At 34.4% G+C, this 13,661-nt stretch overlaps 1 protein-coding gene across 1 annotated transcript in view; it reads left to right on the top strand.

Annotated features, from left to right (window-relative positions):
• Positions 1–4,675: 4,675 nt before the first annotated feature.
• LOC106478548 (sal-like protein 1) overlaps positions 4,676–13,661 on the top strand; it is a 201,838-nt gene continuing 192,852 nt past the window's right edge. The window contains exon 1 of the mRNA XM_022382154.1: positions 4,676–4,842. The gene's annotated coding sequence lies outside the window, so the exon portion shown is untranslated. The remainder of the gene's footprint in view (positions 4,843–13,661) is intronic.

Genomic DNA, 13,661 nt, shown 5'->3' with positions numbered 1-13,661 from the left:
AGAGCATCAAAGATGTTTAGGATGTACTGTATATGATGCACATTAGTAACTCCTTAGGAGTGTGGTAATCGCGTTATTACCTCATCTGGTGAACCTCTCGGACATAACTCTATGTGCTATCGAACTTTACTGAAAATCCATATAACATACGTCACATCTGTTTGCTCCATACGTTAACCAAGAACCTTAATCTAATTAAAGCTATTGGAACAAGTTTTATAATCAAATTCTAATACATGTAATACGGTTATTAAGAATTATTTATGTACGACAATTTCCAGAATTTGGTCACTATGCTTTTAATATAATTGATTTAAAATCCGAAACTACATTTAATTTCATTTAATTTTCGGACGTTTCGGAATCTACAAATTCAGTTATCAACGATTTCTAAGAGGGCACTTTAATAAGTATAATATTGTATAGGAACATGTGAAGTACGAGAAAGATATAAAAGCATAGAAATGAATAGTTTTTAATAGAAACGAGGTCTACGAAACAAAACATTTAAAGAAAAAAATACAGAATTATCTATAAAACATTAAGTATAATTAAGGTTTCAGTTTAGGTTTAGGTTCGGTTGAGATCGGTAAAATGAATAATGTATAATCCGGAAATTACAATATAAAAATTATTTACGTGTGTAGGTCTCTCTGTGTGTGTGGATAGAAAATATACATGCATTGAAGCGTTCCTGACTAGTTCTGTTTGATCTCTAATGTTTTGGACGTATTCTCTGGTCAACGTGTGGCCCTATACAGTCAACACAAGAATATGTCTACGATATCAGTGAAAATAAAGTACTATATTTGTCAATATCTGGACAAAATCTTAGCCTTAGGAATATTTGAATACCCCGGATATTTTTTTTGCGACATATAGCATAATACTTAATGAACGCTTAACATAGCTTGCTAATAATCTAATTATATTTTTATATTCGAAATTGTCAAGAAATCAATATGGTTATAGCGTCTGTTGGACTATTTCTACTGTTAGTCGTATACTTAATATATCTATTACAGGGACTGTATCGAGCTTGTTGTGTTTGACTGGTACAAAACTAAATTAAAACAAAACGGACGTGACCTCTCACCTTTCAGTCAACTCTGGTACGATTAAAAATGCAATAAAACGAGAAAAGAAGTAACCTTAGATATAATTCCCTGAAACCAGTGGTACGACTATAAGTACAAAACCACTAAATACAGACAAGCAGTAAAAAATTGGCGATAACACAGATTTCTGCCATCACTCAAAAACCAGAAAATGAAATACAAATATGCTGTCAACAGAAATGCTCTCACACTTTTCTGGCGTTATTGTTACCACTCAAAACAAAGAATACTGCAGAAAGAGACAAACAAAGTCTTTCTCTGACTAGTATTACGACTAAGAATGCAATAAATTGAGTTATAAAAAACTGTCAGAAACAAACGATAACACAGTTTTTTAGTACCACTTAAAGGTAGACAATATATGATAAAGAGAATCTGTTAAACAAAGCGACCTTACAGTTTCCAGCTACGATTGCTATGACTTAGCAGTAAAATTACTATCTTTAGATCTATTGATAAATAGAGTCGAAGTCACAGATTCCCGCTTCCACTGTTGCAACTAAAGATGTAGAAAGGTAAGACACTAACAAGCTGACGGAGGTAACATCTCAATTTCTGTCTCATATGTTGCGACTAAAGATATAGGCATATGTAAGATAGAGATAAACACTGACAGTGGCAACATTACAATCCTTGTCTCGAAAAGCTATGACTAACTAAAGAGGTATAAACGTGATATATAGACAAGCTGGTAGAGAAGAGCAACATTAAAGCTTCCTATCTCAAAAAAGGCAATTAAAGATGTAGGAATGTAAGATAAAGACAAGCTGACAGAAGGGATATTATAATCCCTGTCTCAAATAAGGCAATTAAAGATGTAGGAATGTAAGATAAAGACAAGCTGACAGAGGGGATATTATAATCCCTATCTCAAATAAGGTGACTGAAGAAGTAAGAATGTAAAATACAGACAATCTGACAGAGGCGACATTGCAACCCCCATTACAAGTAAGGCAACTGACAGAGGCGACATTACAATCCCTGTCTCAAATAAGGCAATTAAAGATGTAGGAATGTAAGATAAAGACAATCTGACAGAGGCGACATTACAATCCCTATCTCAAATAAAGTGACTGAAGATGTAGGAATGTAAAATACAGACAATCTGACAGACAGAGGCGACATTATAATCATCGTCTCCACTGTTACGACTAAAGATATGAACTGTAAGATACAGAAACCTGACAGGCAGGGGCGACATTATAATCATCGTCTCCACTTCTGCGACCTACGAGTGAGGAAGTGAAATAAGTACAAACTGTCAGGCAAAGAAGAAATCACGTCTCTCCCTATTGCCACCAGGGTCAAAGAATTTGAATACAAGTAATGATTCAATAACAGCTTCGTAGTACACAAGCATATTTTTTTTCTTTTTGTGAGGCCAATAAATACTAGTTGAGCACATTTTGTAGTGACATTTAGTGCAGACTTAACTTATCTACACTAGTCTCATTGTGCAGTTTTAAACGGTGACCTTCAAGTAGACTTACAGTTTTCACGTGAGAAACCAGAATAATATATGCATACATGATATTTTGCTCCAATAATATAACTAGTATAACGAAATATAGTAATGGACTTAAATACCCTTTGAATAATAACGATTGTGAGTTTAATTTCGAACGTAATAAATCGTATTTCTTTTACAGTAATCTCGAAACGTTTGCCTAGTTACTGTTATCACTTTATTAAAGGTTACAAGTCTCCTCCTTTGGTAAGTATTAAAATATCGTCTCCTTTGTGTTAACTAGGTTGTACTTAATTGGAAAAGCGTATCAATAAAAATGACTGGGGGATTTTAAATATGCGAAATTCCGAAAATCGTAGACATAAATAACGTTTGTGTCATCTGCAGCTTTCACTAAAGAATCTCGCTATCACTGCAATCTATTTCAACCAGAATTCCAGTCTTTAAGGTGAGCGTCCACGTGTTGAGAAAGACGATTTCACCTGAAGACCAGGATTAAGTAATCGACCATTACTATTCCGCTGACATTCGCCAATCTAAACTGTCATAATTGGCCAAGCCTGTCGCAGCTCGTAAAGTTCACTTGACAGCCAGGTTTAACTTGAGGTAGTCCACCTTACATGGTGGCCGAACCACTCCCAGATAAAAAAAGAAACTGGTTTTTTATGTGTGTGTTTTTTAGTCCAAGAATCATTTTCACGACATTTGTGACATAACAGCAACAGTCCAGCAGACGCATGATAAACGTTTGGGGTGTTTTAGGTACGTTACTAGCCTAAATCGTTAAGTTGGTTTCAAGCCAAACACCATAACACTGAAAAGCAGCCTAAAGTGTTAGATCTGTATCAGCTGTGATTTAGGTGAAGGGCGGTGTTAAACAAACTGCTAGTATTTTCTTCTAATCGACATTGTGGACTTTACAGAAATACTGAAATAGCATATAATGGTGAAATCTATAAACATGTCATAAAAACGTGAACTTTCTATTATTCTTATATTGCCATAAACATCGGCACCAATTTATGCCTTCTAAACCAAGAATTTTCTAACAAGAACACCAAATGCTATATTTATTCCGTGATTATAGAGAAGATTCATCCTAGATCGGCTTGTGGTCTAAGTATAAATACTGTTTTTATTTAATAGAATTAAAATATATCATCTACAATGACAAAGGATTCACACAGATCATGCCCATTACCCGTGAATAAGTGAAACAGTTCCTAAATCCATTATTTTGTAGAATCCCCACACCATACTTACGTCGATCCACGGTGTAGAGAAGACGACTTTTTATTTCAAGTCTAAATACGATCACAGTCTTGTATTGATTTCGCCAAGCCTTAGCCGTACTTCCTATCGGAGATGGTTGAATCTAAGAATTACTAGGTTCGATGGAGTTATTCCGTGGTTTTTAACACTTGCACACGCGCGTACGTATTAGCATTAAAAGAAACCACTCGATGAAGGATCAAGTTTCTACTTCACGACTAACTCTGGGTGTGAAACACATTAAGCATAAGTTAACTTACCTGCCCGGAACTTATTTACTTAAATGATTGTTTTTGTATAAGACTAAAACTGAGAGTCAGAGATCACTTTTTTTATAAATAAATAAAGTATACAAATAGCTAATCAAGTGTAAGTTTAAAAGATAAACACAGAAATATAGAAACAAGTGCGTATATATAAATTCACGTAACCAGCTATGACTATTTTAAACGATTTATCAAGAAATTTGATATATCAATATTATAAAAGATTGTAAAAATAAAGATGATGTTTTTAAGAAAACATGGAAATCAATTTGATTAAAAGATAAATACAACTGTTGCATGGACATATTTTTAAAGTTTAAACATAACATAATAATCTATAACAATGACGAAAGTGAGTTAGCATTTTTGGCCAAATTTAGAGTCTATTGGATGAAATGTTAACCAAATTTTCTCACAACGTTTTAAATAATTTTATATTATCTAATATCAGATTAAGGTGCGGCAATAAATGCAGATAAAAATAAATGGAGAAGTCAGGGAGATCGGAAAGTTAGGATGAAAAAAGAAAAAAAAAGGAAGATACAGTGGAATAAATATATAGGAGTATGAAGAGATGCAAAAACTAAGAAAATGAATGGACTGAATAGAAAAGAAATCAGGAAGATAATATATAGATTTAGAAGATGACGAAAGGAAAAATAAACAAAGAAATGTGCAGGTATATTGAAGAATCTGTAAAAGAAGAAGAATTCAGACGGTAATAAAAATATTTAGTAAATAATCAGATTGTAAAACAATTTAAATAATGGCACTGAATTTGACGGAAAATGTACTTAGAAATATAAGTAAAAATTAACATAATGAAAGTATTGTAGATACTTGTGTACTCTCTTTTTCTGAACAGAAAATTCTTTAAAAAAAATTAATTTCATATTGTAAATTTTGACTGAAAAATACAATTTGGTATCACGTGTATTTTATTACCTATACAGACTTATTTCATTAGCCGAGGCCAGGTGATTAGGGCGATCGACTCGCAATTTGAGGGTCGCGGGTTCGAATCCCCGTCACACTAAACATGCTCACTCTTTCAGCCATGATGACGTTATAATGTGACGGTCAATCTCACTATTCGTTGGTAAAAGAGTAGCCCAAGAGTTGGCGGTGGGTGGTAATGAATAGCTGCCTTCCTTCTAGTCTTACACTACTAAATTAGGGACGGCTAGCGCAGATAGCCCTTGTGTAGCTTTCAAATAAACATTAGCCGGAGTAGTGCCAATTTTACGTATTACCAGCAATATTTTCATGCAGCTAAATAGATAAGTCACTTTCTTTAGCAAGTCTTATTGTTATCCCGCTAATATCGCCACCATCAGTTTCATAGCGTAAGCCGTTAGCGCTGGTACTATGAAATTAACAGGATAAGTATTATATGTCTTTACGCTAATTGTTTGTTTCGGATAAGGGTTAGCTGCGCTAGCCGTCCCTAATTCTGATCTGAAAGACTAGAGGGAAGGAGATTGGCCAACAACACTCATCAACTCTTGAGCTGCTCGATCGAACAGTGGGATTTGACCATCTCTTTTAATAAAACACTCACAGCCCCAAAGTTCAAAGCGCGATTTTGCGGCAACGGGATGCGAACCAAGTGCTCTAGGAGTCACAATCCAGCACGGTAGCTACTAGACCACACCTGGCTCCCAAGTTACTGAAGTTTATCAATGGGTTGATATACATGACAATGTTTATGCTATTCCTCATTTGTTTGGATGAGTAAAAATAACATTAAACATTTCTCTGTGATTTGCCTACCTAAAAAGCTTATGAAACTAGCTTTTGCTTCTAACACTCGTTAGCTTCTGTTCAAAGAAGTTGAATCATGAGGAATTTAGGACTAATTCTTCTCACTGCGGCTGCGGAACTTTAATGTTTCTAAGCAACTAACATAAATTGTAATTAGCATTCTAAGAGTTTTGACGTAATATATCTGTTTCCTGCCATTCTGTATAAGAATATTATTTCACCTCATGCATGTATAACAACGTCGATATGGTGAAACTAAACATTTATTTTCCTTTGTTCCGTCTACGGTGAGGCGTGTTAAATCGACTATGGAAGCGTGCTAAATCCGTAAACTTGCGAAAAATAATTATAAAGAAAGTTATGTGACGTATCTTCTATTTTTTATTTTCGTATGTTAAATACATTTCACTGGCTTCTACCTTACGATAACAGGGTGCCTCTATATGGTCATAAACATTATTATCCTGGATCTTGGAAATGTTCTTAGCTCTATCTCTGCATGAGTTTCCTTTTTTCGATAGTATTTTTTCAATAAGAATATCACTATTTTTCCTTAACCCGTCCGACCCATAGACAGTTCTAGCAAACACATTAAGGAATGGCTCATGGGATTCCTCGCCTAGGATGGCTGGCGAGACGAACTCATAGTGGGGGGTGTAACGTATGTATCTAGGGAATGCGCCTCCTGGTGTGTTATTTATTAATTAACCCTGACAAAAACTATGTTATGACGGCAAGGGGCATCCGTTTGAAAGCGGACCGGTTGAAAAGCATGTGGGGGGAAACAAGGGGGGACTTGCAGTAAACGAGGTGATATTCGTGATAAATAAATGACATCTAGGTTTTAATAAACATTGTAGTTTGTAGTTAAACTTTTACCAGGAATCATTTTGATCTTCTTGAAGATGAAGTAAATTTTATCTAGTAAAATTGCCTTTGTTTCAATAATTCAGGTTTTTAGTTTTCAAATTAACTGTAAAAAAAAACATTTCACTAACCATAAATAAGAGGATTGTATTAACAGCAGTAATATTTTCTTTCGTTGCTAAGAAAAAGCGCGAAAAAGTACGAAGATGAAAACAGTGTTTTCAAAAAACATCTGTAAAACAATTCGGTAAACTTGTTATCTAATGAATGAAGAAAGGAACCACGTGGCACATTAAAATATAGAACTAAAGATTGGTCAGTTTCGTATTGAAGCCCAGAATGCAATTTATATATATTGATATATCCAAATATTTGGTTAATTAAGTATTAATTTATTTATTTTGAGTAGGAATTCCTGCACAGTTGAATATGAAATGGTTTTTACTTGTTTGTTGTTAAGCGCAAAGCCACAGAATGGGCTATCTGTGCTATGCTCAACACGGGAATCGAAACCCGATTTTATCGTTAGAAGCTTTCAGACTTACCACTGAGTCACTGGAGTGGGGGTGGGGGGCAACGTCAGATGAAAGTGTAAATACAACACGAGTGACTAGAAGGCCCTAACATTTATAAAATACGTGGAGAAAAGCATGTTATTTACTCTATCTATAAACGTGTTTTATTTAAAAGTTGAAAAAGAGTCCGAAAATATGATTCGTTAACTGCAGTTAAACTTTCCATTGCTGAGGATCGCTTTGGGTTTTTCAGAGCAATATCTGTATGCGATCTGCCAGTTTCGTATTTCTCAGACCGAAATGTGTTACAAATAGTTCATCGTTACACTGAGCGCTGAGTGCTACCTTCATAGCTCAATTAATTCCAATAACAAAGTCACAGCTGCAGCTTCTATAAGATATCCATCTTAGCATAAACAAGGTTAAACGTTATCATAACTACTCTCTATATCTCAGGATTTACCAATCACGTTCTTATTATTTTGTTGACAGGTGATTATTTTTTACACAATGTCTCTAGTCACCGTGTTAATGTTTGTAACAGTTTTACAGAAAAATTCTAAAGAAACCTTTTTTTACCATGATGTGTATCACTTGAATGTCGAAGCTGCAGGAAATGTTACCCTTCATCCTAAATATGTTACTCTATTCAATGTATAATATAGATCAATCTGTCATATTTCTCCTGAAAACGAGACCTTAAGCACTTCCGTATTGCTATATGTTTCTGTTTCTATATTCTAGTCTCAAGAATATGAGCTTAAAATAACAAGTTTATTTTCTGTTTCGTTTGAAGTCTCCTCCTAAATGCAGCGAGAACAAGATTATTGAAAACTGTATATTATTAACAGTTATTTATATCTGTAAGAATGTATTTCGTTAATTATAACGTATCGACTTTTCCATCCTTCCCCGTTTTTGTTTTGTTTTTGTAACGTCTGCTGCTGGTTAATGAAAAGAAATAGGCCGTTAATATTGTAAGTTTATGTATCTATAATTATAAAATACGCGTAATTCATTTAGCTTATACATAACAAGTTTATATAATTAAGTGTTTATTTTTCTGTACTTACAAGTAACAATGCTGCAAACATACAGTTTTATCAGTGCTAACTTTGAGGCATTTCAGTGAATATCTGAGAACTGATGGCTGTCGAAAGCTCACAGAAATGTTACACGTAGTATCTATCATTCATATTGTTGTTAGTTGGGTCTCAGAGAGTTTATAAGTCTAAGCGATCACTACAGGACTATGACACCAAATCTGATCAAAGAATAAAATGACACGGGTACTAATTTCAACAAAATAAGTTTATTTTTATCGTAACTCCGGCCTGGCATGGCCTGGTGGTTAGGGCACTTGACTCGCAATCTGAAGATCGCAGGTTCGAATCACGTCCCTGAACATGCTCGCCTTTTCAGGCATGGGGGCGTTATAATGTGATGGTCCCTTTAATCTATCACTTCAAAATTAGGGACAGCTAGCGCAAACAACCTTTGAGTAGCTTTGCTCGAAATTCAAAAACAAACATAACTCCACAACCACTACAACTGCAAGGCAGAAACAAGTTAGTTTGGAAGTTTAATGTGGTGTTCTTTGTACGAGATGTAAGGTAAAAGTCACTATTTCAGCACTTATTGAGCTCGTTAAAAAATCATAACAGTAGCATACCATCTTCTGGATTTAATGTAAGTTTTTTTGAATAAATGAGAACTGAGATCGAGCGAGGTTAGAACTTACATCCACGGGGAGATGTTCTATCCAACCAATCTACTAGGACTCCAATGACGTAACATTTGATCTTTTCTTCATTGATTTATTATGTTCTAAACTGATTACAACACCTGCTTGGCAGGCAAGGATGCGGGCCGGAATCTTGGTCTGTTAAACTATCATCTCTGCATTTCGATACTTTCAAACATACTTAAAATGTCAAAATATATTTTATTAAAAACAACAACAACAGAAAAGGCATTTATATTTTGCTTACGAAATACTTAATCACACTGGTTTTCGTTACTGATGGTGCCGTTGATGGCGCATGGAAATTAATACATTTTAATTTAAGGTTTGTAAATAAGAAGAAAAAAAAACTCGCTGTAATCTTAGCATAAGTTCTTACATTTCGTTTCAGGAAGATGATTAAGTATATTCAACTTACTCCAATGTTGCTGCTAAATTAAACACACTATCTTTAATTTGGTTTCCTTTTCAATAAACAGTGCTTGTATCGAGGAATTTATGTTAAAGGTGAATGCTTTTAATCTACAAAAAGTTCACGCTTCGAGATGCTAATATTCTAACATACTAATGCTTTCACGCTCTGGGATTAACAATTCTCATATTGGAGTCACTCAGGCAAAATAGAATAACTCACAAAAGTATGAGAGTCGGTACGGAGAACGTCAGGTTCTCGGCTTCACGTGTTATATGCCGCACACACGATTTCACCCAATAAAAAGCCCATGCATATTAGATTTACCCGACAGTAAGATTAGTATTTGAATAAGTAATACAGCATGCTAGAGCAACTACATTTCTTGGTTGTCGCCCCGCGATGTGTATTGTATATATATATATATACATACTAGGCATCAGGAATTATAAGAATCACTGGGTTGAGATTAACAGGTCACGAGGTACAGCCAACTTTGACTGCTGAATTTGGTATGATAGGTATTCCATGAATTTATTTTTAATGCGAAAGATCGTTCATAGGAGAGTGTTATTATAAAACTACACGCACGAGATTAAATGTGACACCCTTATCCTTGTCATAACATACAGCATTTAGTGATCTTGTTAGCTATGTTCCAACATACCACCCTTCACTAGGTACCACTTTAACATTGTCACATTTCATCAGCTTTAAAAAAAAAAACACCTTAACAAGAGTAAAATAAAATGTCGTTTGTCAATGTAACAAATCCTGGAATACTTGAAAAATAACTATTAAGCATTTCATCAGATAAGAAATGAAAAAGCTATGGTCAGAGGGCTATGAAATCTGATTATCCGAACAAATAAAATGGTTGATTTTATAAAAGTTTATTTCACTTGCTAAGTCGTTGCTTGATTATAAACAATTATCTGAGATCTTCAGGGGTCATTAGAAGCAACACAGGTACTGAGAATCATGCTTGGAGGCAACAGAAGAATGAAACTGAGCACATGTATGTGTAGTGTCACCTCAAATGGAGAACAGTTGTATGAGACAACCGAATTTCTATACAATCATACGTGTCCTATGTCTATGTATATCCATATTTACCTAATCTGATTTGTCTCTGTATATCCGCATTTATCTCTTAAATTGTGCCTGTGCACATCCATGTTCATCACCTATGGGCATCACGTTTGTTGATCAACAATGGACATCATGTTTATCTGATCAACTATTCTATGTATATTCATAGTTTACGGGAAGGACTAGATTTATGAATGTTCATATTTATCTAATCGATTCTATGTGTTCATATATGTCCACGCATACCTGATGAATTATGTATATATATGCGTATTTTTTCGACAATTACTGTTATCCATGTTTACGTATGCATATATGATTTAATCTGATCTATTTTTCCGTTTGGTGTAAAAACCATAAATTAGAAATGAGCTGTGATCCATTCGAATACGCTAAAGATTTATAATACAGTTTTCCATCATTTCATCTAAAGATAAACTGTGGTATAACTTATATCCTCTTGGTTTATAATTATAGTTTTGAAAATGTTTTCTTCTGAATTTGGTAAGGTTCCTTATTGAAGAGAACTTAGTGTATCATATATTCACTAGCATGAAAAAGTATAAAAAGTTTATTTGATGAAACTGTGGAATATGAAGTGTTTTATTGCAATAAATTATAATATATGACCTATGACTCCATAACGATCTTGTTAAAAAGTATTATAACTTAGTTATTGCTCTAAGAAAAACACCAAACACCAAAAAATGACTTAATTGTTTCTTCTACATAGTAAAATTTAATTCAGAATAAAGTAAGCATAAAATGTTCGCGAAATCAAACTGTCAAATCATTACAGTTTGTATCATAAATATTTCCATTGTTAAATGGTAGTTTAATATCAGATTCTTGGAGAACGTCCAATTCTCACCAATCCATCGAGTGAGTGAAGTACACGACCACCGCTAGGTTTTTTGTTGTTGTTCAGGAAAAAAGAAACATAATAGTTGTCATTGATTTGATTGACAAGGTCCTGCCCCGTACACCCGACTAATAACCGTAAACTCGAAGGCCTAGTCCTCTGGGATCGAGGATGTGTAGGGGATTCACTTCTCCTAAACTCTCTCTCTATGTGTTCCTCTCCTCTCCCGATTTTCCTCCCTCTAGTCATCTGCTCAGCTTTCCATCATCAAAACGATGTGTATTACAGAAGCCTCTAAATAAATCTGTTATGTGAACAGTGTATCCGATAGGATTTTTACAGAGAAAGCTGAATTGAATTTTTCTAGTACGTGCGGCATGTTTTCGTTATTTTTTTTAGTAGTTGTCTATATTCAATAGATCCATCCCTCTTCGTGTAATTGTTTTTAAGTCAGAAGAGATGAAGAGAGGTAAGTAGCATATATATATATGAGAAGATATAAGCTTTCAATGTTTTATTGTGGACTATATAGTGAGTCCATAAATAAAACATTTAACTTGTTGAGAAGGTAACCGTACATCACCAACGTGTTACTTTCTTTCTTGTTCGTTAAACCGAGAAAAAATGGAGGATTATGTACGTATGGATTATTCACAGCGATGTTTGTTTTCTTTCGATAAACACAAATTTATCTACCTTCTATCTCTCTGATCTATCTGGCATTGAATGATTTCCGAACATTTATTTTTCATTAATCAGTGCATTATGGGATTTTATATTGATTTCTCACCCTAGTGATGACGTAAGCGTGGATTTGATCATCCCCCCTTTTTTTCTCTGTAATTTGTTTTTAATTGACAATTAACACTTAATGAAATAATTAAAGTTTACAAAGGTTTGCAAAATAAGAGGAATTAATCAATTATTTGTCCAGTATGTCTAAAAAAGGGACTTAATAAACATTTGAAACATGAGATCTATGTCATTAATCAACTCAGATTACGAAATCTGGACTGAAAACTATTATTACAGAAGTGACATAGGAAGATCAAATATAGTATCTCTCTCTATATATCTATATCTATATCTAGATAGATAGCTGTTGCAACCGAAGTTCGTGGTTTGCATGATTTTTTAAAATATCTGAATGCAAATCTCATGGTTGCTGTTCGACTCGAACCACAATCTAGTTAACTATCTAATCCAAAGCTAGTTGGTGGTATACGAGCTGTTTTTCATTCGTATTAGAGGTTCTAGTACAGTGTATCCCAAACAGGTGGCCGCATTCCAAACTGGGCTTTGCTAAATTTTGTCACAGGTAGCCGCAAGGAGCTTGCAAAATAGCATATTAAATACATATGATAAACGTGTTAACTATTTCTGTAAAATAAACATAAGTAGCATAATTTTTAGTATTTTCTATATTAATATGGTATACAATATCTCCCTCTTGTGAGTAAGTAATGTATCATTTCCTGTTGTGATATGTTATGTACAGTCCAGCAAAAGCAAGTTTCTTACTAACTGGCGAATACTAAGATCTTAATATATCTTAATGTATTATTATGAACCCGTATTGGGCAGAGCACTGATAGCCCACTGTGTCGCTTTGTGTTTAACTACAAACAAACAAAGAAATAAACGCTATATATTTCTCTAAATAGGTACGCCCTTCAATTTTTTTTATGTTTATTCTACGTTTATGATACGTGGTCCAGACATGAACCAGTTGTTAACGTACCCGGACAGTGAATTAGAGGGTTCATGGTTCGCGTTCCGTTGCCACAAAAACGCGCGCCGCACTCCGGGACTGTGAGTGGACTATACGAGTGGCATGGTTAAATCCCACTATTCGGCTAGACAAAAGTAGCCCAAAAGTTAGCGGTTGGTGTTGTTGACCAGCTGACTTCACTCTCGTCTCGACTGTTGTAGCGGATCCGTGATACAAATTCTGAAATTTATCTGGAATAAAGTTTGCTGGGGCAAATACTACTTTGTACAATCACTTCTGAGCTAAGGTTGGTTAGATTAGTGTCCTTAGAGGATAAGGAGTTTGTTTCAAATCACGTTAACCAAACACAACAGAAAATAAAAATGGTTAAATCCCTGTTTAATTACTTCTAGAGAAATCATAATTTACTTTATTTCCTCTTAATGGATCAATTAGAACATTTTGGTGTTATGAGGTTGTTTATTTTTAGTATTAATAATACTGCTAAGTTATTGTCATAAAAAGTTTATCAAATGACATGGCCCGGCATGGCCAGGTGGATAAGGCGCT

This window comes from Limulus polyphemus, unplaced genomic scaffold (assembly GCF_000517525.1).
Source record: "Limulus polyphemus unplaced genomic scaffold, Limulus_polyphemus-2.1.2 Scaffold223, whole genome shotgun sequence".
In the NCBI taxonomy this organism is placed as follows: domain Eukaryota; kingdom Metazoa; phylum Arthropoda; class Merostomata; order Xiphosura; family Limulidae; genus Limulus; species Limulus polyphemus.
Note: the sequence above shows the minus strand (reverse complement) of the source record. Positions and strands in the feature narration are given on the sequence as shown.